Source organism: Lissotriton helveticus, chromosome 10 (genome assembly GCF_964261635.1).
Source record: "Lissotriton helveticus chromosome 10, aLisHel1.1, whole genome shotgun sequence".
Taxonomy (NCBI): domain Eukaryota; kingdom Metazoa; phylum Chordata; class Amphibia; order Caudata; family Salamandridae; genus Lissotriton; species Lissotriton helveticus.
Genome location: NC_136071.1, coordinates 628,893,054 through 628,916,357, shown reverse-complemented (window position 1 = coordinate 628,916,357; position 23,304 = coordinate 628,893,054). Strand labels below are relative to the sequence as shown.

General features: G+C 45.8%; 1 protein-coding gene and 1 long non-coding RNA gene across 4 annotated transcripts in view; one reads left to right on the top strand and one right to left on the bottom strand.

Moving 5' to 3' along the window:
* SHISA9 (shisa family member 9) overlaps window positions 1-23,304 on the top strand; it is a 1,140,149-nt gene that overhangs the window by 291,236 nt on the left and 825,609 nt on the right. The gene's annotated exons all lie outside the window — the stretch shown is intronic.
* LOC144784418 (uncharacterized) overlaps window positions 1-23,304 on the bottom strand; it is a 464,308-nt gene that overhangs the window by 100,105 nt on the left and 340,899 nt on the right. The window contains exon 1 of one of the 3 annotated variants that reach the window (XR_013601641.1): window positions 15,971-16,055. The exons of the other annotated variants lie outside the window; for them this stretch is intronic. This is a non-coding gene — a long non-coding RNA (uncharacterized LOC144784418). Of the gene's footprint in view, window positions 1-15,970; window positions 16,056-23,304 lie in introns of those variants that run through there. 3 annotated transcript variants of the gene reach the window in all.

Genomic DNA, 23,304 nt, shown 5'->3' with positions numbered 1-23,304 from the left:
GAAATTGTGGTTTTGTGATAAGGAATAACAGGCTATTTTAGAGGTTTGTGATAATAGAAAAGCCCACTGATGTGTGGAGAAGGTGCTCATAATGGAGAACAATGCAAAAGCAGAATTTCATTCTCCTTACTTTTCCTAAAGTGGAGGGAATCCGGTCGTGGATTCTCCTCTTGATCTAGCACTTCCCCCACCAGGAGAGAGACGAAGCATGGGCCGAGGGTGGCGAAGCCTGACCCGATAGGGGCCTATGTCGAACACCTCCTGGAGGCAGGAACCTCCCCCCTCAACAAGCCAGCAAAAAGGGGGGCGCAGCAGATTGTTCGCCCCAAAGCTAGCCGCTAGCCTCCCAATCACAAAGGGAGGAGTTAAGCAGCCGGTGGGTTTATAAGGGGTTGTAGGTCCCGAATTGGGCACTTGAACCCCCCAGCCTGAAGCTGAATTACCTGGATTTTGTTGCAACCGAGAAGGACCCACGGAGGAGGAAGGAGCGGCATTCCTAGGAGGAGCAGAGCCGTCGCCAGGCACCTGTGTTGCAACCGCCAATTTGATCTGCTGCTGGGTGTCAGGACATGGCCAAATGAGGTTGGCGGCACCGGGTGGAAATTAGTGGTCGGTAGGGGCCGGGAGCACCAGGCAACGGCAGCGGGACAGTGGGACAGAGGTCCAGCCGCACCACAGGCCAGACGATCTGCCGGGAGCTGAAACCCCCACCCACAAGGACAACACGAAGGAGGCGGGTGCCTTCCACAAATCAAATGAGCCGCATGCAGCGAGCGGCAGCTGGAAGGGGCCAGGAGCAGCTGAGGAGCAGATGCTAAAGGAATTGGTACGCAGAGCTCAGACAGCTAAAGGGCCCATTACAGTTAGATCGTGAGGGTGATTGGGGGTGAAATAAGGAGTCCATTGCTTCGGTTTAGCCGCATTCTATGGGTTCTAGGAAGGAGTACACGAACCGTTACACCAAGTGGGACTCAACAAGGTCACCCCCCTCCCGCCATAAAAAGTAAACAGCAGAGCCATAAGGTATTGCAGGGAGACGTGGGGCATCCCTAAGGGAAAAGAGAATGCCAGCCTGTTTTAGGGATGCATCTGGTGACAAAGAGGCCCCCAACAAAGGTTCAAGGAGGCCCAGGGATAGCTCTGGGCCGGATTTGGACAGGGACTTGCAAGAGTTGCTACAGAAGGCAAGGGTGCTTGTGGCCCTGAAAGGGAAAGCGTGGGTGGATGATAATATTGCGGAAGGGCCTGCCAAGAAAAGGTCAAAAACCATGCGGGCAACAACACCAGCACCCACCACACAGCCAGGTAAGAAGGGGCTTGCAGTCGGAATGGCAACCCCAGCAAACCCAGGCAGCAAGGTACCAGGGAAGATACCACAGCATCCTACTACAGCCCATATGCGAGGGGCAGGCAGCTCAAGCTCACGGAACGGAAGCTAGGGAAAAATCAGGGCATCCACACCACCTGAGGTAGTGACCTATTCGGACACCGAAGGGGGCAGCAGCAGCAATGAAGGGTCTGTGGACAGCACGACGGCCCCTCATAAAGCACACAGCAGGCAGAGGTTCCCAGCAGACAACAAAGATGGTGAGAATCACGGGCAGACAGCGAAGATGGTGAGAATCATGCACCAAGCAAAGGGGGCCGGCGGCATGGTGAAGGGTGAGGGCAAGCTGGTAAAAGTAAGGGAGGACCTGGGCAAATCACAAAGTATGGCACACAATTGGGGGTAAGCAACTTCGCAGCGCATGGGCCATGTCCCTTCCAGCCCCCTTGGCTAGCAAACATGAGAGGGGGTTCACAGGAATTCCAGGGCGGACATGGGGTCATATGCAGTCCAACCCAGCGGCATGGATGCCTTGGTGGCAGTGACCTGGGCCAGGATCCCCATTTTGCAATACAGGGCACAGCGGGATGGGCCAGGTCCTGAGCAAAGGAAAGGGCTTGAGGGGGCCCCAATGAGAACACAGGGTAACGAGGGCACGGGACCAGAAAGGGCCACACAGGGTGGCAAGGAGGTGCCTGAGGGAGGCCAACTAGCAAGGGCCAGGACAGGGGAGGGCCAGGACCCAGGGGGGAAGCCCACAAGCGAGTACATACTCCCTTCCCCGGGTGATCTGCCCACCACCACAAAGCTTCTGGGGCTAGCAAACCTTATCTCACTCAGTGAAGGAAACAATTTGATGAAAGGAATTTATAGATATTTTCTCTTTGCTGGAGGTACGCCAGGCAGGCTTAGACCTCACAGCTTAGGACAAAAAAGGCGAGGAGAGGGGGGACAAACGTAAGCCCAGAGTAGAAAAAAACATAGAACACTGGCTAAGAGCCTTAAGGAGCCTGGCTAGCCTGTTCATAGAGAAGTTTCCCCAGAGTGCTCCAGCATTGATTCTATACGAACAGAAAGTGCATGAAGCACAGCAGAAGTATCAGGGTGAGGCATGGCTAAGATACGATGAAGGTTCCAGGGAGAAGATGCGAACGTGGCCAATAATGGAATGGGATTGCCAGGACATGGAGGGCTTCACGACCCACATGGTAGCAGCCAGGGAGGGTCTAGGCTCACGAGAAACCAATTTTCGGCCCCAGGGGAAATAGGAAGGGCAGGGACAGGGTTTCAAGGGCAAAGGCCAGTCTTGCGGCAAGACAGGAAAAACCTGAATGGCAACATGTTGGAAGTATGTCAAAGATGAGTGTAAATGGGGAACGCCATGCAGGTTTAAGCACAGCTGCGGGACATGAGGGGTGAACCATCCTGCTGTACAATGCAGACAGTCACATGGGGCAGGGAACACTAGAAACAAGGGTAACTTAAAGAAATAACGACAAGGGCAAGACGAAGCAAGAAGGGGGAAGGGAACCACCACTACCCACCCCTATAAAAACAAGCAGACTGACAACATTAATAATGATCTACCGGAGAAAGATAGATGGACAGCAGTTGGCAGAATTGTTCACAGCAGGTTTCCCCGTCCCTTACAAAGGACCGGTGGGCCCACGGTGTAGCCGCAACTTAAAATCAGTACAGGACAACCCAGAGGCGACTAGACGGAAGGTGGACAAGGAGGTCCAGCTGGGAAAAGTAGCAGGCCCATTCATTCCCCCCCCCCACTACCAAACATGGTAGTCTCACCATTGGGCTTGGAACTAAAAAAGGAGACGGGCACGTTTAGGCTAATACACCACCTGTTACACGCACACAGTGATTCCATTAATGTCTAGTTGGACCAGGGTAGCTGCTTGATAGCTTACAGCTCCCTGGACAATGCAGTAGATCTAATCAACCAGGCAGGGAAGGGGGCTCTGCTGGCCAATACAGATATAGATTCAGCATTCCGCTTGCTGACAGTGCACCCAGACAGTTACCACCTCCTCGCCTTTGATTTGGATGGGAACTATTACTATAATAAATGCTTACCGATGGGCTGTTCCAGATCCTGCCCCTACTTTGAGTCCTTTAGTAGTTTTCTGGAATGGGAACTTGGGACACGCCGCCCCGCAGGGGGACGGGTTCACTACCTAGATGACTTCCTGTTCATTGGTAAGACTGGAACAGGGGAGTGTGCGGACCTCCTCTGACTGTTTGTGGCACTGTCACTCTAGCACAGGACAAAACTGAGGGCCCGACCACCAAACTGTCCTTCTTCTGGATAGAACTGGACTCAGTAGCAGGAACATGCAGACTGCCACCCAAGAAGGTAGCCGAGCTACGCCAAATAATACGGCAGCTGCGGCAACAGAAAAAGGTAAACTGAACTTCGTCACCCGAGTAGTCCACGCAGTGCGCCCCTTTGCCATGCACCTGGCCTCGCTGACACGGAGCATGTCACAGACACACCACAGGGTCCACCTTATGCAAGGAGGGAAAGAGGATATTTTCGTGACCACATTTAACGGTACCCTCATGTGGCCGGAACCGTGGGTGCGAGTGCACCAACTAGAACTCTACACTGATGCAGCAGGTGGCTACGGCTTTGGGGCATTCCTGGGGTCAGCATGTGCAGCAGCAGCATGGCCAGCCAGCTGGCACCAGAATGGGACCACTCGCAGCATCACCTTGCTAGAACTATTCACTATCATAGTAGCCTTCACCATATGGGGCCACAAGCTGGCAAATAGACAGATAATCCTATGGTCAGACAACCACGCGTTAGTACAAGCAATCAACTTAGGAACAGCAAAATGCCCGGTTGTGGTAAAACAACTCGGCAAGCTAGTCAGGTGCCAGCTGACAGCAAACATTGAAATTAGTGCAAGGCACATTGTGGGACTGGACAACTCAATAGCTGACTCCATTTCTCGTTTTCAGTGGGGCAGGTTCAGGGAGCCTATGCTGGAGGCAAACCATGTTATGACACAAGTGCCAGGGGAATTATGGGAGTTGGGGGGCTTGGAGTAGGAACATTGCAGGACAACGCACTGGCCCACAAGACAAAGAACTGCTATTGTAAGTGCTGGACAAACTTTACCGACATAACGGGCACTGAGGGGGTCCAGATGTTAGGGCAGGATGAGCTGACAACATTCATAGAATGGGCATTTCAGAATGGGAAAACCAAATCATTGGAGCTGGCACACCTGAGCGGGGAGGCCTATTACACCAAACTAGCAAAAGGAATGGATTCCACAAGGTCATTTTTCTGCAGAATGGCCATGAAAGGCTGGGACGGATTGCAGGCCAAATCTGGAGATAGGAGGAGGCCTATGGATTTTACTGTTCTAAAAAAATACAATCAGTGCTTTGGAGGAGGTATGTGATGGGGAGCAGGAGGCGAAGCTATTTAAGGCAGCATTCGTGCTGACGTTCTTTGCAGTATAAAGGATCAGCGAGGTAGTGGCACCTGCGAGAGGGAATTGCATGCATACACAAAGCACATGTGACAATGGGAGCGTGCATATGGTAATACACTTACACCGATCGAAAATTGATCAGGCAGGCAAAGGTAAGTACACTAGGATTGAATGTATCAAGGACAAATCATGCTGCCCAGTATGCCTCGGCTAAGACTATATGCTACAGGGGTGGCCGGTTCAGGGACCGTTATTTACACACGGCGACGGGTCATGCCTCAGCCTTCAAATGGTACATACCCCCCTCAGTTTACTGAGTTATGGTCTTTCACACCCCGCCATCCAGGTCCGCTGGAGGGTCTCAAGAGAGTATGGATCACGGGGCACTCCTACATAACCTGGGCACAGCAATGTGCGGTGGAACGGTGCAAATTCAGAGGAATCTGGCTTTGGAACACGGAAGTCACCTGGCTGGGACAATCGGGGATGAAATGGGACCAGCTATCACCCGTAGTGCATAGGGCGCTGCGGATGGGAAAAGGGCCAGATGCAGTAGTGGTTCATCTTAGGGACAATGACTTAGCAGCCATGGGGAGGAGAGGCCGATTGGAAAGAATGATCACAGACCTCGCATCACTAGCTAAGTTAATTCGCCCAGCAGAGGTGATTTTCTCAGAAATAATAATACTCAGGGAATGGAGGGGGGCCATAGACCAGGGAGCGGTCAAAAAATCCAGACGCAAATTGAAAATTACCATGGCAAAAGTATGCAGGGCCAATAGCTGGGGCTTTGTGAGGCACGGCTTCATTAACCTGAAGTCCCCAGGGTACCACCTGGAAGACGGGGTGCACCTGACGGGGGAGGGCATGGACATGTTCATACTTAACAATGTAGGAGTCCTGGAACAGCTGGGTTTCCCTTGAGCGAGTGCAAGCTAGGTGGAAAAGAGGGAGCTGCCTCCAATTGGGGAACAGTAGGCAGCATGGCGGAGGAAACCCAGAAAAATATCCAAAAAGGGACATTTCTATAGGTAGATGAGCTGCTCACACAGTGTCCTTGGGATACCTCATGGCAGGGGCACAGAGTGAGCGAATGACAGCACACAGAGGAGTAGATGAGATGCTCGCACAGGGTCCTTGGGATGCCATACAGCAGGGGCACTGAGGAGCAGGCGAGTGGCCAGCAAGTGTCCAGGGTAAGTGGAACAGCACTTGCAGCCCGGGCCGGTTCTAACGGATGCCCACAAATTCGGTAGCAAGGGAAGCCTGGGACCACAAACGCAGAGGCCTTCCTGAAAGGGGCACCTTGATGAAAGATAATGTTGTCATAGGAGGCACTACAACAACTTTGAGAGGACAATGCATGAATTAAAGAGAACATGGATGTTTATGAATGACCAACTGAAAGTTGCGAGATGTACAAACCATGTCTAATAAACTGGGGCCTTTCTTTGCACCATATCACTGGAATGATTGATGGGGAAAGGTACGCAGTTTGAGGGGGTAGGGCACTAAGAAGGAAGGGGGGACTCTCCCCCGGCTTGGGTGTTTGTCTTCTACCAGACTTTAATCAACTGTAATTTTGCTGAATATTTTAATGCATTCAATACATATTTACATGACATTTGATGTAGGAAGAACTTTACAATAACCACATCTCTATTAAATATAAGACAAATTGCATGATATCCACTTTATAGAAGCATACATTACACCCTACACCTAATCAGAAATACATTTTCAAAAACAACGAGTCTTAGTAGAATCATTTTTACACAACAACATTCATGCAGAAGAAAATCCTAGTGACATTGCATAATACAGCATGAACCCGCTGTTTAAGTTGATCAGATAACAAGTCTTTTTTAATTTAAAATATCATTTTAAGATGCCGATTTGGAATAAAACTGGATTCTTTTCTCCACTGATCAGGATTTATTGCCCCATCATGAAGAGTTGCACTGGCTCAGAACAGTGCTATGTGCCTGGACTGTCTAAAAACTGCATTCATTGAAAGCGGATGTTGTGCTACAACAAACGGTCATAACCCATGAATAGCATAAAAGGCCAATTTATTAGGACATGGTTGCATATCTTTAAGTTTTATTAGACAATAACATCAACTTTGTAACTAAGGCACAATCGCCCATACATCATGCTGCCACTTCCATTCCTCAAACGCCACACCTCTTTTTATCCTTCCCCACTCCGATCCTTACTTGCCGGCTCCCAAGGCTCTCTTTCTTTATGTACCGCACACAGCTTTTTCTACTGTGCTCCATTCCCCCCCCCACCCCTCCCGAGGGTGTGGAAGAGCTCGCATGTGACTATCCATCTTCCAAGACTTCCACCTACTAACCCTGCAACCTGTCCTAACTTTTGGCAAAATTAACACTTTAACAAAAGAACAAGGCCCCCGTTCCCTGCCACTTCAACATGTAGGGTGGCTGGGTGGACAAACTTTCTGATCTACAAAAGCTCTCCCAGGTGATGCCTCTCCGGACCCTTATATGCTAATTCAATGACCCGCCCCTTTCCCCCGAAGCACATATCCCTCATATCCTGTTTGGGGCACAAATTCTCCTGGGGAAAGACTAGTCTGTAACATGGTCACTGGCATAACAAAACTCGAAGGTGACTCCCTGCAAGGCACATGGAGGGGCCCCCTCCGGGCACAATCAGGAGCTGTGTTGAGGGGGCCCCTGGAGCTTGGGGGCCCCCGCGGAGGCCTGTGTTGCTCCCCTGGACGTGGTATTCCCCAGGGCCATCATTCTCTGAGTTAACAAATTAAATTGCTGAATTTGCAATTTGGAAACAATGAGCACAGATTTTCTCTTAGTTAACACACTGAACTGCTGAAAATCTAATTTGGAAACAGTGAGCCGGGATTGGCTCTCTCTGTATTGAAGCTGTGCTGTCTACAGAGCATACATTGTGGCGTTACCTCTAGAGCTGCCAACTTTGGACCTGAGGAACCAAGTTCTATGCTCTGCTTGACATCTCATGATTCTGGGTAAAACACAAACTGTAACTGAACTCACGTAAAGCACTCCAATACATTTCGAGCTAGCACTATATAAAACTACAATAAAATATTATAACTTGGAGAAAGTCTGTCTCAATGGATGCAGTTTAGACAGTGCAAACTCACAAAAAGAGGATTTAGCTATGGTCTGAACCGCCAGTGATGAGGGCCCAGTTTATCAATAACTGATTTAATGTTTTATTTTTTTGTGCAGCACTGCAGACAACTGGGGTGACGCATCCTGCGAGTTCTGCATGTACAATGATGACGCTTGCACTGAGTGAGTCAAATTACAGTGCATTTAGATTGAAAGGGCCTGCCAGATTACTGTTTTTGCCTCAGACTCCTAAAAAACTCATCTTGTATCTTCTCCCTAGCATTAACTCGTGACCTCTACTCAATTCACATCTTTATCCCAGCAGAGGTTTTCGGTTAGCTTCAGTGAGAGTCCTGTGGATTCTATTAGACATCTCGCGATAATGGCTTATCATCAGCCCTTCTTTGCGGGCAGAATAACCATGCCGAGGCAGTCTGAACGACGAACGCGCCTCTGTGTATTGTTAGGATTGTCTCTTAGTGTCTGGCATTACTGGAGAAGCCATGTGTCAGAACACATCTGTCGCGTCAGAAGGGCTGCCTCTTTTCAAAATGCGGGTAATCGGTATCGGCAAAATCATTTTGCTGAAATTATGAAAACATTTAAATCCAATTAAAATAATGTGCAATCTTCGTAGCGTGTGTGCCAATTTAGACAGCAGCCCTTTGCAATGTAACGTGTGGGCTCGTGTAGCGACTATTTCAAATTTAGAGCATTGTATTTTAAAAACACTGCGAAATAGGCTGTAATTTATGAAAATAGAGAAGTAGAGAAGATTTCCGGGTTCGCCGATCGAGACCACTTTTATTCTGGTGCCGGGCCTGTTTCCTATCCGAGTCTGACCCTGTTACTGGCCTAGCCACTTCAGCACTGGAGTTCTTTACAAATAGTATAACACAGATATATTGGAAAAAATGTAACACAGATGAATAATTGCATTACTGCAACAAAGCATATATGAAAGGTAACAACCTAGGCAATTAACACTGGCTTGTAATAAATATTAGTAGAGAGGAAAAGAACTAATCATGATTACAATCTCATGTTTATTAACATAATCAAGAAAAGTACATATTTCATAAAATGAATAATTAAAACCGTTCACATAAGTAATGAACAAAACAACATTACATATACATAAAAATTAATTGAAGAAGTGGCAAAATAAACAGTATCTATACATAAAAATCAGTTACAAAAGTGGCAAAAAATAACTAATTTTTATGTATAGATACTGTATATATGCCTTTTCCCTGAACTAGGAATTATTATAATCAGTTACTCAGGGGGTCCTTGCTACATATGCAGAACTGCAACAAAGTGCAGGCGAAAGTAGCAGAGCTCCTGGGACGAGGTTTGGTGGAATTAAAAGAGAGAGGGCTCCAACAGTAAACACATAGCTAATCGCTAATCAGGCGAGGGGACGGCAGAGGTAATATTTCAATCTGGAGGACGAAGCTTTAAGAAGTGAGAGTCATATTTATGAAAATGTGGCACAGTGCAGCGGCACCTTGCTGCGCTGCATCACTGGGAAAGGGCAAGAATGCACCGTATTTAAGGCAATATGGTGCATTTCTGTCCTTTCGCCTGCGCTGGTGCTTAATGGGCTGCCTAGCACCAACGCATGCACCCTTGCACCATGCTGCAAGGCTGCCTGCGTTGCATGCAGGATTGTTTTCGTGCAGTAAGGGGCACATTCCTGCACAAAAAACATCCTGAGAGACATTTACCTCTTTATATGTGTGCTGCAGAATGCTCATAAATATGCCCCTGAGTTTCTAAAAAATTTCACCAGTTTATAATCCATTTTCAAGTTGTTCTGACATGAGGACCCTCTCTAACATGATTTAAAGCCCTTTGAGAACGTAGTATCATACACCAGTGACAAATATGTTCTACAGGATCTTGTGCCTGTATGCATCTAGCACCTAAAGATTCCTAACATACACTTTGTGTCTGGGTTTATTCCAAATGATGGCCACTTGCAATAAAAAAATTCATGCTTAAGACCTTGATTATAGTTGGGTGGTAGCGGAAAACCCCATGTTTGTGAAGGGAGTGGTAAATCCTTTGCTGGCAGTCTATCACCTGGCAGAATAACCTTATGGGCATAGGACAGGTAATTCTGCTTCAGGAGTGTCCACTGGTGAGGATTCCTTCAAATGAGTATTACCAACTCTCCACCCCTCATCTTTTAGTATTCAACTTTAAATCAAGTCCTTAGCTATATTTCCCTTACTGAAGGTGATGCACAGTCAGGAATCGCAAAAAACACAGTTGATGGACAGAATGTAGAACAATGTCATACATTCAACCCAGTACAGAGATCTGGGCCTAAATCCATCGTTTTTTTGCACTCCACACCACCCTGGGTTAGACACTGGCTATATGCAAATCAGCTCTGACCCTGTGCCTCATGGGAACAGTCCAGTCCGAACTACCGAGCCATGTCTTTCCCAGACCGGAATCAAGCATCCAAGGACCGGTTTCTGGCTATCAGCGTTCATCAGCCTGGATAGCTTGACTCCAGTGGTGTGGAGAGCCTGGGACTCACGTCTGAGCATACCCAGCACACTCAGGGTGAAAATTGCAAAAAACACAGTTGATGGACAGAATGTAGAACAATGTCATACATTCAACCCAGTACAGAGATCTGGGCCTAAATCCATCGTTTTTTTGCACTCCACACCACCCTGGGTTAGACACTGGCTATATGCAAATCAGCTCTGACCCAGTGCCTCATGGGAACAGTCCAGTCCGAACTACCAAGCCATGTCTTTCCCAGACCGGAATCAAGCATCCAAGGACCGGTTTCTGGCTATCAGCCTTCATCAGCCTGGATAGCTTGACTCCAGTGGTGTGGAGAGCCTGGGACTCACGTCTGAGCATACCCAGCACACTCAGGGTGAAAATTGCAAAAAACACAGTTGATGGACAGAATGTAGAACAATGTCATACATTCAACCCAGTACAGAGATCTGGGCCTAAATCCATCGTTTTTTTGCACTCCACACCACCCTGGGTTAGACACTGGCTATATGCAAATCAGCTCTGACCCTGTGCCTCATGGGAACAGTCCAGTCCGAACTACCAAGCCATGTCTTTCCCAGACCGGAATCAAGCATCCAAGGACCGGTTTCTGGCTATCAGCCTTCATCAGCCTGGATAGCTTGACTCCAGTGGTGTGGAGAGCCTGGGACTCACGTCTGAGCATACCCAGCACACTCAGGGTGAAAATTGCAAAAAACACAGTTGATGGACAGAATGTAGAACAATGTCATACATTCAACCCAGTACAGAGATCTGGGCCTAAATCCATCGTTTTTTGCACTCCACACCACCCTGGGTTAGACACTGGCTATATGCAAATCAGCTCTGACCCTGTGCCTCATGGGAACAGTCCAGTCCGAACTACCAAGCCATGTCTTTCCCAGACCGGAATCAAGCATCCAAGGACCGGTTTCTGGCTATCAGCCTTCATCAGCCTGGATAGCTTGACTCCAGTGGTGTGGAGAGCCTGGGACTCACGTCTGAGCATACCCAGCACACTCAGGGTGAAAATTGCAAAAAACACAGTTGATGGACAGAATGTAGAACAATGTCATACATTCACCCAGTACAGAGATCTGGGCCTAAATCCATCGTTTTTTTGCACTCCACACCACCCTGGGTTAGACACTGGCTATATGCAAATCAGCTCTGACCCTGTGCCTCATGGGAACAGTCCAGTCCGAACTACCAAGCCATGTCTTTCCCAGACCGGAATCAAGCATCCAAGGACCGGTTTCTGGCTATCAGCCTTCATCAGCCTGGATAGCTTGACTCCAGTGGTGTGGAGAGCCTGGGACTCACGCCTGAGAATACCCAGCACACTCAGGGTGAAAATTGCAAAAAACACAGTTGATGGACAGAATGTAGAACAATGTCACACATTCAACCCAGTACAGAGATCTGGGCCTAAATCCATCGTTTTTTTCACCCCGAGTGGGCTGGGTATGCTCAGACGTGAGTCCCAGGCTCTCCACACCACTGGAGTCAAGCTATCCAGGCTGATGAAGGCTGATAGCCAGAAACCGGTCCTTGGATGCTTGATTCCGGTCTGGGAAAGGCATGGCTTGGTAGTTCGGACTGGACTGTTCCCATGAGGCACAGGGTCAGAGCTGATTTGCATATAGCCAGTGTCTAACCCAGGGTGGTGTGGAGTGCAAAAAAACGATGGATTTAGGCCCAGATCTCTGTACTGGGGTGAATGTATGACATTGTTCTACATTCTGTCCATCAACTGTGTTTTTTGCAATTTTCACCCCGAGTGGGCTGGGTATGCTCAGACGTGAGTCCCAGGCTCTCCACACCACTGGAGTCAAGCTATCCAGGCTGATGAAGGCTGATAGCCAGAAACCGGTCCTTGGATGCTTGATTCCGATCTGGGAAAGGCATGGCTTGGTAGTTCGGACTGGACTGTTCCCATGAGGCACAGGGTCAGAGCTGATTTGCATATAGCCAGTGTCTAACCCAGGGTGGTGTGGAGTGCAAAAAAACGATGGATTTAGGCCCAGATCTCTGTACTGGGGTGAATGTATGACATTGTTCTACATTCTGTCCATCAACTGTGTTTTTTGCAATTTTCACCCCGAGTGGGCTGGGTATGCTCAGACGTGAGTCCCAGGCTCTCCACACCACTGGAGTCAAGCTATCCAGGCTGATGAAGGCTGATAGCCAGAAACCGGTCCTTGGATGCTTGATTCCGATCTGGGAAAGGCATGGCTTGGTAGTTCGGACTGGACTGTTCCCATGAGGCACAGGGTCAGAGCTGATTTGCATATAGCCAGTGTCTAACCCAGGGTGGTGTGGAGTGCAAAAAAACGATGGATTTAGGCCCAGATCTCTGTACTGGGGTGAATGTATGACATTGTTCTACATTCTGTCCATCAACTGTGTTTTTTGCACAGTTAGGAATCAGCATACCGATGATGCTGCAGGAAGCTGTCACATCAACTAGGTCTGGAAAAAACGTGATTTTTCCTCTGGACTTTTCTGACCTGGCATTCACTGTATTAAATTATATTTTAAGAAAAAAAGTTTTAAATACAGGAGTGTGAAACTTAGATTTTTTTTTTCCTCCGGCAAGATATGTGATAAAGAAAGCAAGATACTAGCAGGTGACCGACTAGAGTAGAAATGTCTCTCAGCTTCAGCAGGCATCAGTATTATATTTGCCACAAGGCACTTTCTGTTTGAACCAGTCTCTTTCAGTCTAAATTTTATGAAATAGATTGACTGCAAAATGGTAAAAAACATTGACAAAATTGTCACAATGCAAAATCTGTACATTTATGATGTTTTGCCCATGTATGTAAACATTTTGGCCTTGCCTATGTGTAGACTCTGAGAGTAAATTTATTTTGAAAAAATAGGTCTCAACTATGTGCAAATAAAACTCTTCAGTAAGGGATCAGGAATCTCACACTGCCATTGTACTGGGGAAAACAAATGCTACTTTCTAATGAGTCTCCTAATATCTAATACCTTCTGATACCCATTTGTTTTTGGTTTTTGAGCTATAGTGAGCTAGTTTTGATCCCCTAGCTAGAGGAACATTAAAATATTCTGACTTTTTCAGAGCTTCTTTTTGGCATATTGGGACCTTGGTCCATGCACCGGTAATCAAAAAGACTATTTTGCGCTACTGCTTTCTCAGTCGAAGACCATTGTGGAAACCGCTACATGTGGTTGACACTTGCACTTGACTAAATAAAGAGTCCAGTCTCTATTCAACCGAACCAGCCTCTCTCCTCCCACTTACATAGAAACACACAGTGCACAGTGCATCAATAGTATTGTGAAAGAGCTACAAAAGTCAGATGTGTATGTTTTATAAAACACTCAAATATACAATAAATACAGTAATTGCATTATTTGGATAGATAATGGTCTTCGACAAAATTCTACACTGTGCAACAGATTAGAATCAAGCTGATTCATATCAATGAATTGTTGACAGCTTCTTGGAATTTACAAAAATCTACGCAAATCCATGTGTACTACTCCTTCTCCACCACCCATAGTCCTGGTGATCATGCCCAGGTTGCATGAGCAAGTCATGTGGAACTTTTTATTATACTAATAATCTTTTTTATTTATTTTCTCCAAATGGAATTTTATTTTTATGTATAAAATATCCAGGTGCATGAAAATCTTTTCCAACAAACACACAGTGGCGGCTTCTCCATTAAGGCAGAGGAGAGTCGCCCCCTCTGCTGTGAGCCCAGCAGGTACACACAGAGTAAATGTATTATTCTGTTTGCTGCCAGCCGCGCTAGCGCCATCATGATGATGGGGGCAGGGAAGATAGGTTAATTCATGCTACAGGATGAATTCCCAGTGTGCATGACAGATTGGCCGACTGTCTACAGCTGGCCAATCCGTCATGCGCATTTCAAAGCCTGCAATCCCAGTGCTGTAAAACCGTTGAGGGATTGCAGGCACATTCCCCCACCTTCAAAATGAGTGCTGGGTTATTCTGCTCCAACCAATCCAGGAGCTGCTTTTAGCAGCTCCAGGATTGTTTGGATTTGTAAGCAGGAAGTAAACCACCTTCCTTCCAGCTCATCATCATCATTAAGAGAGGCAACATTTCAGTGAGTTTAAGGCGCGCTGTGTCCCACTGATTCTAACATGTCCTAGCCGCGACTGCAACCATATACCTACTCCAGTCTTTTTGGAGCAAGCATTCACATGTTAATAGTGCATTGAAAAAAATTGGAAAGCAGAGGCATGCCTGTAAAGGTTTGATATTGGAGGTTTCATATCTTCCTAATAAAGGTAGCATTTGGTTGCCAAGCAACATCGATATCCCCATCTCAATCCTTCAGCTTAACATTGAGTATTGCATAAATGTTTCTATAATCAATATTTATAGTATTCCATCATAGGGTGTAATTCTCCTTATTTCCTTACGAACTAGGATCTAGTTTTGACAGCCACAGATGAGGAATGTTAGAGTGAATTGAAGTGAGTTCTATATGTCTGGATTATGTGTACATAAAGGTTAATAAGCAGGCCCATTATGAGCACTTTGATGCTTTGTGTTAAATAAGTACTCATTACGTCTGTGATTTGATAAATAACGTATTACTATATTTTTGCAATTTCACAGCAAGCATTATTAATACCCAACTCAATGGCTCGCAGGTTATCCACCTTGAAATAATGAAGGGCTGAACCAGTCTTCCCTCGAATTTTAACCTGCAAATTGCGGGAAACGTTCTTAACATCAACTCCGGAACAATAAGTTCCGGAGTCACGCAAGCCGAACAACGACTTGCACAAACCAGTACTTAGTCTTAACCATGCATGTGCGTGGTTAAGGCTAAGTCGGTCTAGTGTTCATGCAGGGCGGAGTTCAGAGGAGCATCGGCAGGAACAGGTAAGAGGGGTTTGAGGGTAGGGGGATTGTGTTCATTGTTTTGGGGGTTGGAGGGGGTCGTGGGGCTTGAGGGAATTTGTGATAGTTTTAAGGGTGTGGTAGGCGTTCGGTTAGGTTTTTAGGGGTGGGGAGGTTTGAGTTTGTTTTTAGAGGATGGGGATTTGAGTTCGTTTTAAGGGGATGGGAGGGGTTTGTGATTATTGTTAGGGGTGGGAGGGGTTTGTGTTCGTTTTTAGGGGTGGGAGGGGTGTGGGGTAGTTTCTAGGAGGTTTGGGGGTTCATGTAAGATTTTTCATGGGTGGGAGGTGGGGGGTACAGGGTTGTTTCTAGGGAGTGGGAGGGTTTGTTTTAGTTTTTAGAGGGTGGGTTTACCATGCATTCCTTTACCACGAAAATTCCTGGTAAAGGAATGCGTGGTAAAAAAAAACGTCTGTCAGACGCAGTCCTACTAGAGACTGCGGTGATTTAGATCGTTTTTGAGGAACTTGTTCCAACATACTACCACAAATTGCAACTCACATGGCCTATCAGATTGCAGAAAATGTCTATCATTTTCTTATGATGGTTCAAATAGGAAATATATGAGGCACTGCATTTCAAAATGTGGGGCATCTTTTTCGATGTATTTACCTACCTATTCTTGTTGCTCCCTCAAGTGCTACTTCTACCATGCTCCTTTTCAGATAGTGTATAATGCAATGGGGTAACTCAGTGTCCCTCAGGGCCTGGGTAAATATAAAGCAAATTACAGTGGCTCAGTCGGGGAGCATCAATCTCTTTGCTGATAAGTACAAAACATTAGAGATCATGGAAAATCACATTTACTTAAAGAGTCCAGTAGAATGAATTAGCGCGCGCGCAGCAAAAATACAAAATCAAATAGAAAGACACCCTGGTAAACATGAAAGACTCAAAAATACTTGCCAAACATATTTGTTATTCAATTTTTCAATAGGAATTTGCTCAAAAGATATTTTCAACAACAATATACATATAGTCAGGCTGTCCACCTAAGACACAGTAAAAATAGTGACAAGTGTTTTAAAGTGACATAAGTGCTCAGTGCTGGTGACAAGGAGTGTATATACAAGTGTGGGGCTATGTACAGAAATATACAATTTACAGGAATGGTCAGAAAGAGGATTTAGGAAGTATCTTTGGTCAAGGCTCAAGTGCTCAACAATGGGACACAGAGATATTTGAAGGCTGAGCCAAGGTTAAGCGTTGTTGTTTCGACCCTGACAGCGAATAAATGATATGTCGCGGCAGGTCTTCATCAGGACAGGGGGCAGCCCCAGGGGTACAGAGGCGTTTTGCGCAATGTTGGGGCACCCAGACGGATCTGCAGAAATCAGGAAAGCACAGCCTCAAAAATAAGTGCAGCGTAAGAAAAGCCCTTCCAAGGACCTTTTTGGGAAGGTTAATGCCCTATGGCTCAGTAATGTCTGGGACAAATCCAATTGAGACCAGCATGAATTAATCGAGGCCAGGAATCCTATGGCTCGGTAGGGAGTCTGGAGGATTCCAGATGATTTTAACAATTATGGACGATCCAGACAACTGAGCTGTTGCCTGCAATCCCAGACTTTTTGCCTGGATCATCCTTAATTGTTAAAATGCTCCCCTCCCATCTGACAATAAAAATACATATTGAATTGGTTCCAGCGCCGGGACGCCCCGTTGCGGGGGCAGCTGTTTGCGCTTTACAAAACTAATAACACAACATAACATAACACAATTATGATAATTGATTAATTATTCATGGCAGTGTTATTCGCAATAACAAAAACAGAAATATAACCTTACCCCTCTCAATCAGTTTTCAACCTGTATCGATATGCTTTAATCAATATATCGCTAAGCTTCTGCCTAAGTCACATGACATTTGTAACAGCAAGTTAACATACATGAGGAAAAAGTGACTGTGGCACAGTGCTTAATTTGTTAAATATTAAGTGCAAGGGCTCTGACCAGGAGGCCACTGCAGCTTGCACCACCCATCGCCCCTATAAGTGCTGCCAATGCAACTACTAACCATCTCTCTCGCATGTAAATACGATAGTTCAGCTTATTCCAGGCCCCCAAAGCTAAAGCAATGGCTGGTGAGGAAGATTTTAATAAAAATGTTTATGTATATCGTTTCCCTAAACAACTGTTATACTGCTCATCTCTAAATTACATGAGCAGCACCACCTTGTGGCCGACTGCCCTAAGTGTGTTGTTGATAATTAGGTGCCGGTGCCGAGCACCGGAAACCAATTAAGTGCCGGTGCTCAGCACCGGATAGCTCTGGCTCAAATTAAGCACTGCTGTGGCATACTTTCATTAAGGACGTTTGTGGATTTGTGTATGTTGGATATCACTTTGTGGAAAAGTGTTCATGCTGTGCACATTTTTCCACCATTGTAAATGACATTTAGGCCTGAATTAAAGTTGGATGAAAAATTGTACCCTCTGCCAAATCCCCTTTTGCACCTCTAGCGACAATATGACCCATGTGGGTTTTAGCTCGTCCCCCTTTACATTTTGGCATGTCAAACCCACTGGGATTTAAAGAGAGAAAAGACATGAAAAATGTCTGGACAGGTGGTTTTGAATACAGAAAACACACAAAATATGCATGCTATTGCCCACTTTAAAATACAAATGTTGGAATAGTTGATAAATATCAGGCTTGATCTGGCAGAAACTAAGCCCGGGTACCAAAATAAAAGTAGACACCATTAGTAAATTGGATAGCTAAAAAGTGACCTGTATTTGTAAATTAGGGCAGTTTTCAAATTGCAAAGACACTCTGTATAAGTGTTTTGCAAGGTGTGAAATTCTGCATGGATCTGAGTTTACTGCAGCATATCAAGGGAATTAACAATCAAAACAGGCCCCACAGACCATAAAACGGGCCCACAAAGAGCCACAAATCTGGTCCATGAACTGTCCTGTCCGACCAGCCAGTTGGGCACTGCCTGATTCCCCTATAGGCCAGTATGACTCTGATAACTATATCACCCTTTAAAATCAGAACCAAGGGGAATTGGATCTTATAAAATGTGTTAAACTTACCCCATACCCCTACAAACCCACTCATAATCAGTGCCCTTTAGGTGGAGTAGTGGTTATTCAAAGGAGAGTGTAATAATGTTGTTGAAATATCATCAATCCCTTAATTTAATGCATTTAGGTTTTCATCCATGTGCAAAAAGCACACAGTGTTTGCACAAAGAGCTTTATGCACTAAATGGCAGTGAATGCTCTACTTTCTTGGATGAAAGTGTTAGGTAAACCATATTTACATCTGTCACTTTCTTGGACTGGTCAAACAATAGTAAATCTCTATCACAAATGGGCAGTGCTGTATGCATCCAGATGTTAATGACTGTTTTGTGAATTGTGGATTCTCAAATGTAATAGCACTCAATGTACTGAAAAGGAAGAAAGACAGAGTTAGCTTTGCAGGGGCTTAGACTTGTAATCTGTAGGTCAGAGAAGTCGTCAGAGGCAATTGTCAACTTACTGAGCCATCTCAGTATCATAATCTGTAAAAAAACGTAAGTGCTAGGGCTCTTGACAGGAGCCCACTGCAGCTTGCTCCAAATTGCCCCTGCCAGTGCTGCCAATGACAGTAACAGCACAACTACTAACCAGAAAATTCATACAAGTGTGACAATCGGGACTATTCCAGGACTCTAAAGCTTTTTTTCTCTCACCAACTCAGAGCCTTCATCCCCCTCTGCGCTGAAACTAGGTCTTCATGAAGTCTTCAGCTGGATGTCAACGAACCAGCTGAAGCTCAACGGGGAGAAGACGGAGATCCTTCTCCTAGGTAAAAACAGAGATCTGTGGCAGGATATCCATTGGCCGCCATCCTTGGGCGCTTTTCCTATCCCGGCTACCCAGGTCAGAAATTTAGGGGTGTGCATCGATGATTCACTATCGATGAAACAGCAGGTCAATAAAGTGGCTGGCACTTGCTTCACTATCCTCAAATGGCTGCGGAAGATTATCTGGATGCTGCCTGTGGATACCCAGAAGACCGTAGTCAATGCACTTATTACATCTAGGCTTGACTACGGTAACATCTTATACCTGGGTTCCAACTTAGCCGTGATCAGGCGGCTTCAGCTTGTCCAGAACTCCGCAGCCAGGCTGCTGTGTAAAATCCCCAGGACAGCAAGGATTTCGAAGCACCTTAAGGACCTGCACTGGCTCAGGGTGGAGAACCGGGTCCGGTTCAAAGCTTTGACCTATATGTTTAAGATCAAGGCAGGAACCGCACCAAAGTATCTGCAAAAACTAGTTAGGCCCTACGCTCCTGCACGCAACCTCCGTTCTTCAAATGGAGCAAACTTTGTGGTTCCTAGATTTAAACTGGCCCGAGTGGGAGGGAAATCCTTTTCCCATCTAGGCCCAGTCCTTTGGAACTCCCTTCCTTCAGCTCTACGAAAGGAGGAAAACTTTGCCAGTTTTAAGAAAAGCGTTAAAACCTGGCTTTTCAATAAATAATTGTGATCTTTGACCGTGTTGCTTTCTGTGTTGTCGGTCTCTCAGTCCTGGCGCCGGGAAACCCTTTGTGGGTATCTGCGCGCATTATAAATGCAAAAAATAAATAAATAAATAAATAAATATAAAAATGGTTTGGGTGGTAATAGTCCTTTTTAGTATATTTTGAACTAATAATTACCTGTTGGTGTGGTAATCTCTAAACTAGTCAGACACCGCCACCTTGTGGCAGACTGTCACAAGCACCAGTGTTGCCCATTAAATGCCAAAGCCGAGCACCGGAAACCACTGGCTCAAATTAATCACCAATCCTCTGTTGCGTATTATTTTGTCAACTTGCATATGAATAACTTGCTGTTTATATGCATTACATTTCAGGTTGCTGTAGCACCATTGTAATCATTTGGTGAGGTATTACCACTAAACACCCATGCAGTAATACCATTTGCATTACTTGTAATTAGAGCCACAGTGCTTGAAATGACAACAGGATGTTGCTAATGTTTAGATTGTATCCAGCAGTCCCTTCCTCACCTACCCTTCCTGAGCTGTCAAACAGATCACTGGTCTCAGTTTACTGGAGCCTTGACACCCATGGCTTTGTTCCTCAGCATGAAGAAAAACAATGAGGTTTAGCCGTCTTAATATGATTAAATTACCTCTGTTAATTTTTTCAGTGGAGCTTAAATAAACGTGCAACATGGCCATCCATCATAATTCGGTCTGCATTTAGACAGGTATTGATGACATGACTCGCATAAAATGCATTATAAACAGTGTGAAATATATGTCGAGTTAGTTTTGTTTTCAGCTTCTGGGCAGGATTCTAATATTGATATTTGTGATTCCATGAATTATTAACCTCTTTGAAAATACAGCAGTCTTACAGCTACAGTGCTAAAAAGAATGGAAAAAAAATCATGTTTTAAACTTATGGGCACAGAATAATAATAGGTGGCGCCCAGTGCGACAATGTTTGTTGGCACCCCCCTCAATCACCACCACGGCCACAGATTCCCTCACTACCATCCTTTACCAGTGCCCCTTAAGTTTCCATAACCACTCTATCTCAAATGCATTTCATTAGTTTTATAGCACTGCTACCACTCAAACCAGTGTAGGGTGTCAGAGCACTTTACATCACACACACAGAGACAATCCATTATAGGTGTGTAAATCTGTGTAAAGGAAATGCTACATTAGACAGGACTACAAGGTGTAGGAGTAACATGTCATCCATACTATTAGACTTGGCATCTTCGGCATGGTTTCCCCTGACTTATTGCCTCTACGTCCTGTATTTTTGATGTTCTGCTGAGTTTCGTTTTTGCTGGCTTAGATGCTTTGGGCACTTTGTCACTGTAGATCAGTGTTAAAGTGCAAGTGCTCCACGTGCAAATTTTGATTACAATTGGTTCTCCCTGATTGGCATGTTTGATTTACTGATAAGCCCCTAGTAAAGTGCAATGAGTGTGCCAGGGTCTGTAAATCAAATGTCACTAGTGGGCCTGCAGCACTGATTGTACAGCTAACACGAGCAGCCCTGAAAAGGTATCTCAGACTTGCCACTGTAGTGTCTGCACGTGCAGTTGTAAGGTAAGGTAAGTTTATTATGCATAGTTAATTAAAACCAGTACAAATCATTTCACAGTAAATAAAAGATTATTTTTTTTTTTTTAAAGAGTAAAAAAGTCTAATAGTTGTAGTCGTCGTTTTTGTAGAGCATGTAATAAAAGACCCAAAATGATTATCTAACAGTCTTTTCCCAGGGCGAGGGCAACATGAGTCCTTGCGACCTGATGGCCGTCTGCTACTTGCCTGTGTGAATAGTCGCCAGTAGTTGGGGTTTTGGCAGTCTTTGCTCTATCTTTGCCAGGAACTTGACGTATCTGCAGTTCAATTTGGTGTATGCAGGGTTCAAGCAGGCGAGTACCGCTTGTCTTCGGGTCCTCGTCCCTATTTGCTTGAACTGTTCCTTTAAGAGCTGTTGGCGGGCTAGTCGAAGCTCTTCACAGAGACAGGTCATGTGCAGTATGTCTCCCTTTCCTTGGTTACACAGTGGACATGCTTCTTGGCTGTTACTTCTGAGCCATGGTGGAAGATGCTCTCTGCTAGGCAGGACCCCTAATCTGTGTTTCAAGAACTTTAGTTTTGTGGTTTTTGAATAGCCCTGGCTGAAGTATACTTGCGGCGTCAGGGATTTGTATGTGTTTAGTGTCATCCATGCATGATTCCTTTTTGCAAAGGTGGCCTTGTCCTCTAGTAAAGATAGGGATTTGACGTTTTTCCAGACTAGTTTTTTAATGGATTATGCCCCAGTTGCGTGTCCCAGAGTTCAGTTGCTTTGACGGTCCCCAATGCTGCCTTCAGGTAGGATCGTGCCTGGGATGCGTCCCTGTTTTGTATATCTTGCCACAACAGCGAGTTAAGTGAGTCAGTCGTGGCAGAACGGAGTTTGTGGCAGCAGATAATGTATGCTCCCTGTCTTGTGAGATCTTGTTTTTGCAAGCCAAACTCCAGCCTTAGTTGCGCAGGGGAGGTGTAAGGCGGAAGCTAAAACATTGTTCTGTAGGCTTTTACCTGAATGGTGTCTAAGTTTCCAGAATCTCTTCCTCGTAATTCCTCGCTGCCGTAAGAGATTGAGGGGAGTAACTTTGCCTGGATGACTTTCAGGTAGGGGGTCAGGGTTGGCCCTGACAGTTGGTCGGCTAAGTTTTTCAGTGTGGCGGCGATCATAGTCCCTCTTCTTTTTGTTTCCTGCATCTGCTGGATAAATGAACCCTCACAGTCAAAGATGACTCCCAGATATTTGTATTCTCGTGATAGCTCTAGTTTTTGGCCGCCCAGAGTCCAGGACTTATGGTGTTTATTTTTGGTGTTGATGGACATCGTGCGCGTTTTACTCAGATATATTTTTAAGTTGTTTTCAGTTGCATAACTGTGCATTTCGATGAGTAACTTCTGAAGGCCAGTGTGAGTATGGCTGAGAAGTACGACATCGTCCGCGTATAGTAGGTTGCTTAGAGTTTTACCTCCCAGCCTTGGTGAATGGGAGTTGCATGTGTTAAGTTGGCTTGGTAGATCTGCCATAAATAGGTTAAACAATATAGGGGCAAGCACACACCCTTGTTTGAGGCCTTTGGTGGTGCGAACTTTGGATGACAAATGGGTGCCGCTTCCTAGCTTCACCTGCACCCAGGTATCAGAGTGGAGAAGCTTCAGCATGTTTAAAGTCGGTTGCGGTAAACCCCATTGTGCTAGTTTCTGCCAAAGCCTGCCTCTCTCGATGTTGTCAAATGCTGCACTGAAATCGATATAACACAGGTGCAGCGGCAGTTTTTTTGTTTTTGCTGCGTCGATAATCAGTGACATGGCCAGAATGTTAGTTGCTGTTCCTTTTTTTTTGTGAAAACCAGTCTGGTTCAAGGGAATGATCTGGTTTAATTCCGCCCATAACACAATCTCCTCTAA